Raw genomic sequence first — 5218 nt, forward strand, 5'->3', positions numbered from 1 at the left:
GAGAGAGAGAGAGAGAGAGAGAGAGAGAGAGAGAGAGAGAGAGGGAGGAGAGGAGACCCAGTGAGCTACAACAGGATTACTTACAAGGCCACAGGTGAGATACCATTTACAGAAGCATGGGCACCCTCCCAGTGGCTACACCACTGAAGAAAATGTCTTCTTCCACCAGAAACAATGACCTACCTATTGATCCTTGGGGAAAGGCGGGATTAAGGACCTCAAGTTGCTTCCTACACCATAACAGAAGGAGGATGGGACCAATTTTCTGTGGCTAACTACAACTCCTGTGAGTGCAGTGGTCACATCATGTCCAGAAGAAGTGTCCCACTGCACTTCGCCCCATTCTCTGGCCCTTACATTCTTTCCACCTTCTCTTCTATGAAGTTCTCTGAGACAAAGAGGGAATGGTCCCATTCAACAATCACTTGCACTTTGAGGAGTTATGGGCTCTGTAGTTGCCATTGCCCACTGGGAAATAAAGCTTCTCTGACCAAATCTGGCATCAGCATTAATCCATGGGGATAAACAGAATTATTTACAAGGCAGTTTAGTGGGCACATCATGTCCATTTAGTAAAACAATAGCTATAGATTCCATATTTGTGCCTATGACTATGACCTCCCAGACACATACTTTTAACCAGATTTGCAATACATACTAATATATGATCAATTTTGGAGAAAATTTCCGTGTATTCTGCACTGTTAGAATGAGATGCTCTATGGATGTCTGTTAAATTTCTTCAATGAATATCACTTAACTTAAACACTTCTTGGGATGACTTGTTAACTAGTGAAAGTCAGGCATTAAGGTCACCCACTACATACTGTGTTGAGGTTATTCTGTGACCTGCATGTAGAAATATTTGCTTTACAAAATTCAGTGCCCCTATTTTCACTCCGTGTTCATTTAGAATTGCAATACCTGCTTACTACATTGATCCCTTAAACAGTATGATGTGACTTTCTTTATCTATTATCAGTTTTGACTGAAAGTCTATTTTGATTTATATTAAATAGTGATGCCTGCTGTTTCTTAGTTTTGTTAGTTGAAATAACTTTTTCTATGAGAACAGACAAGTTGCAGGCCCATGAAGCCACTTCCAAGATGATGCCCACACCAGTTATCCTGTTGAAAGAAGCGACTGATAGCTCCCAAAGCATCCCTCAGCTTGTGAGTAATATCAGTGCCTGCCAGGTGGTTGCTGAGGCCAGAAGAACCACACTGGGTCCCCGTGGCATGGACAAGCTTATTGTGGATGGTCGAGGCAAGGCAAAAATTCCTAATCATGGGGCTACAATTCTGAAACTCCTAGATGTCATCCATGCTGCAGCAAAGACTTTAGTGGACATTGCCAAATCCCAAGACGCTGAAGTTGGTGATGGCACCACCTCAGTGACCCTGCTGGCTGCCGAGTATCTGAAGCAGGTGAAGCCCTATGTGGAGGAAGGTTTGCACCTTCGGATCATCATCCGAGCTTTCTGCATAGACACCCAGCTGGCTGTTGACAAAGTCAAAGAGATTGCTGTGACTGAAGAAGCAAGATAAAGTAGAACAGGGTAAGATGCTGGAGAAGTGTGCAATGACAGCCCTGAGCTCCAGCTGATCTCTCAGCAGAAGACCTTCTTCGCCGAGATGGTGGTTGATGCTGTGATGATGCTTGATGAGTTGCTGCAGCTTAAAATGATTGGCATCAAGAAAGTGCAGGGTGGAGCCCTAGAGGAGTCTCAGCTGGCGGCTGTTGTCGCATTCAAGAAGACTTTCTCTTATGCTGGGTTTGAAATGCAGCCCAAGAAGTATAAGAACTGCAAGCTCACCCTCGTAAATGTTGAGCTCGAGCTGAAAGCAGAGAAAGATAATACTGAAATCAGAGTCCACATGGTGGAGGATTGCCAGGCAATTGTTGATGCTGAGTGGAACATTTTCTATGACAAGTTAGAGAAGATCTATCAGTCTAGAGCTAAAATCATCTTGTCCAAACTCCCCACTGGGGATGTGGCCACCCAGTACTTTGCTGATAGGGATATGTTCTGTGCTGGTCACGTGCCAGAGGAGAATCTGAAGAGGACAATGATGGCCTGTGGAGGCTCAATCCAGACCAGTGTGAATTCTCTGAACCCAGATATGCTGGGCCACTGCCTGGTGTTTAAAGAGACCCAAATTGGAGGCGAGAGGTATAATTTCTTCACTGGCTGCCCTAAGGCCAAGACATGTACCCATCATCCTCCATGGTGGGGCTGAGCAGTTTATGGAGGAGACAGAGAATTTCCTGCATGATGCTATCATGATCATGAGGAGGGCCATCAAGAATGACTCTGTGGTAGCTGGTGATGGGGCCATTGAGATGGAGCTCTCCAAATACCTGCGGGATTACTCAAGGACCATTCCCGGGAAACAGCAGTTGTTAATCAGGGCATATGCCAAGGTCCTGGAAGTTATTCCACAACAGCTATGTGACAATGCTGGCTTCGATGCCACAAACATCCTTAACAAGCTGCAGGCTTGGCATGCACAGGGGGTTATGTTGTATGGGGTGGACATCAACAATGAGGACATTGCCAACAACTTCCAGGCCTTCGTGTGGGAGCAGGCCATGGTGCGCATGCCCTGACTGCAGCAGCGTCTGAGGCTGCATGCCTTATTGTATCCGTGGATGAGACTATCAAGAACCCCTGCTCCACTGTGGATGCTACTCCAGCAGCTGGTCGGGGTTGAGGCCAAAACCGCCTCCATTGAGAGGCACACCTCCCTGATGAGGTGAATTGGTGGTGAGGAAATGTTTGATTAGTCTTCTGTGTTCTCACTGGAGGTTATTTAATAAAACTTAAGATTATTTGGTCACACACACACAAAGAAATAACCTTTTCTAACTTTTTACTCTAAAGTGGTTTCTATCTTTGATGGTGAGATGTATTTCTTAGAGGCAACAAATAGATAGATCCTATTTATTAATCCAGTCTGCTAGTCTGTGTCTTTTGCTTAGAGAATTGGGTTATTAATAATCAGAGTTCTTGCTGAAAGATGTGTATTAATTCCTGTCATTATATTCCTTTTGTTGTATTTGGTGTTTTCCTATTCCTCATTTGCTTATCCATTTTCCTGTCATTTTTAATTAGTCCCTGCAACCTCGTGGATACATCTCTCGTTCTGTTCAGTCTCAAGAACTTTTGCTATACCCTGTAGAACTGTCTAGTGGCCTCAATTCCCGATGGAGCTTGTTCTTTTCCTTTTGTTATGATATGCAGCATTGCTGAGTCTGGCTTGGCAGTTGTGCTCTTCACAGCTGGAAATACTTCATTCCAAACCCTTGGCATTTAAAGATTCTGCTAAGAAATATGCTCTTATTCTCGTGGACCTGTCTTTGTATGTGACTTTGTGGTTACCTCTTGAAGATTTCAGTACACTTTCTTTGTTCTGAATATTTGCTACTTGAATTATATGTCAGGAGGGTTTTGTTTTGTGTTGCATTGTGTTGGTGTTCTATTTGGCGTTCTATGTGCCCCTTGTATTGAAATGGGTCTTGCTCTTCCTAGATTTTGGAATTTTTCTGCTGCAATTACATGGGAAATATTTTCTATGCCTTCAGCATGGAATTTTCCCCCCTCTTCCCACCCATACTTCATGGATTTTGTCTTTTTGCGGTGTTTCAAAGTTCTCACATGCTCCTTCCATATATTTCCATTAATGTATCATTGTCCTCCCCTCCACAGAATGTTCCATTTATTCTACCTTGCCATCAAGTTCTAATAGTCTGTTCCCTTTTTGATCCATTCTCTTAAGAGTTTTCACTGATTTTTTTTTTTAATTTGGCTTAATGAATTTTTCACTTCCAGATTCATTTCAGTTGGGTCTTTTTCTTCAACATTTCTGTTTGCTGATTGAATTCCATTTTTACATCTTCTATTGACTTCCTTGTCTCATTCATCTGCTTGTGTTCTTTTGGAATTAACTCAGGAGTTTATTAGTATCATTTGCAATTTCTTTAAATATACATATAAACATCCTTTTGGACTCTTCGGACTTTTGTCTAGGTTACTCTTGTTAAGGGGAACATTACTATATGATTGATAGTTTTTGAAGAAGACATGTCTTGATTTTTCATGTCAGATCATTGACAGAAGTTATTATTTAAGTCACCCTTTTTCTTTCATTGGACTAGTTTTCAAAGCTAAGAAGGGTCTAGGTTGTAGAAGGATTGAGGCATCAGACTGGTATTTGTGACACCTAGTTCTATACCTACTTCTCCCAAGAATAGAACAGTCTGTTCCAACAATCATCATCACCATGGACTCACTCTGAAACCGAGGACTAGTCAACAGCAAAACGCCCACCCCTTAAAAGCCAATCATTTTAAGTGGTAAAGAGATGCCAATAGCTCTGTGTGTATTGATATATTAACTATGAATGATTTGAACGAAAAAAGAAAAGAAGAAAAAGAAAAATGCACATGAAGACTAATTATTTCTATGGGATTGATAGAGTGAAAGTAGAGATGGGGAGCACAAGAAGAAGGGGAACCCTAGAGGAAAACAGTGTGGGAAGAGATAAGGGAGTTTTGACTAAAGAACTAAACAGAGACAGGTAAGTAGAAATATTCTCTTAGGAAGTGCAACAGAGACCCTACAAACCTGATCAGTCTCTGATCTTTTGTAGAGAAAAAAGCAAAAGGAAGGATTGGGAGGGAGAAATATATGGCAAAACCAAAACAGGAATAAGTTGCCCTGCTGAATTGACATTGAGTATAGAAGAATAAGAAAGAAGGAATATCAGAAACTGGTCCATGCAAAATGAAGCTGTATAAAGAGATTTCTTGAGTGCTTATAAGAAAACCCCAAAGAAACAAGACCAAAAGTCCTGTAGTTTCTGTTTCTCTATAACAAGGGCTGTTTTGGGAATGTGTTTCTGTGACCCTCCCAGGTGTAATAAGCAGGAGTGGCTTTACTTCAGATTACCCATCATCTTACCCATTATTATTTACTTGATGTTTCCAAATCCAGGTTGTCCTCATGATTGTATTCCGCCTAAACTCATGTGACCTTGCCATTTTACCAGTAGACAGCTTGAACACAAGTGAACTTTGCTCACATGAATGACCTTGCTCAACTCTCAGAATGCCCTCAGAGTGTAACTTGTCTGATGCCCTGAATAAAGTTGGCTATTACATGAGACTTTAGTCCACCTCATTTTTAGGCTCCCCTCTTCCAGGTTCATGCTGCCA

At 42.0% G+C, this 5218-nt stretch overlaps 1 pseudogene; it reads left to right on the plus strand.

Annotated features, from left to right (window-relative positions):
- The first annotated feature begins 1107 nt into the window (after nucleotides 1-1107).
- LOC118590232 lies at nucleotides 1108-2736 on the plus strand (annotated as a pseudogene).
- The last annotated feature ends 2482 nt before the right edge of the window (nucleotides 2737-5218 follow it).

The sequence above is a fragment of the Onychomys torridus genome, chromosome 8, assembly GCF_903995425.1.
Source record: "Onychomys torridus chromosome 8, mOncTor1.1, whole genome shotgun sequence".
Classification (NCBI taxonomy): Eukaryota; Metazoa; Chordata; class Mammalia; order Rodentia; family Cricetidae; genus Onychomys; species Onychomys torridus.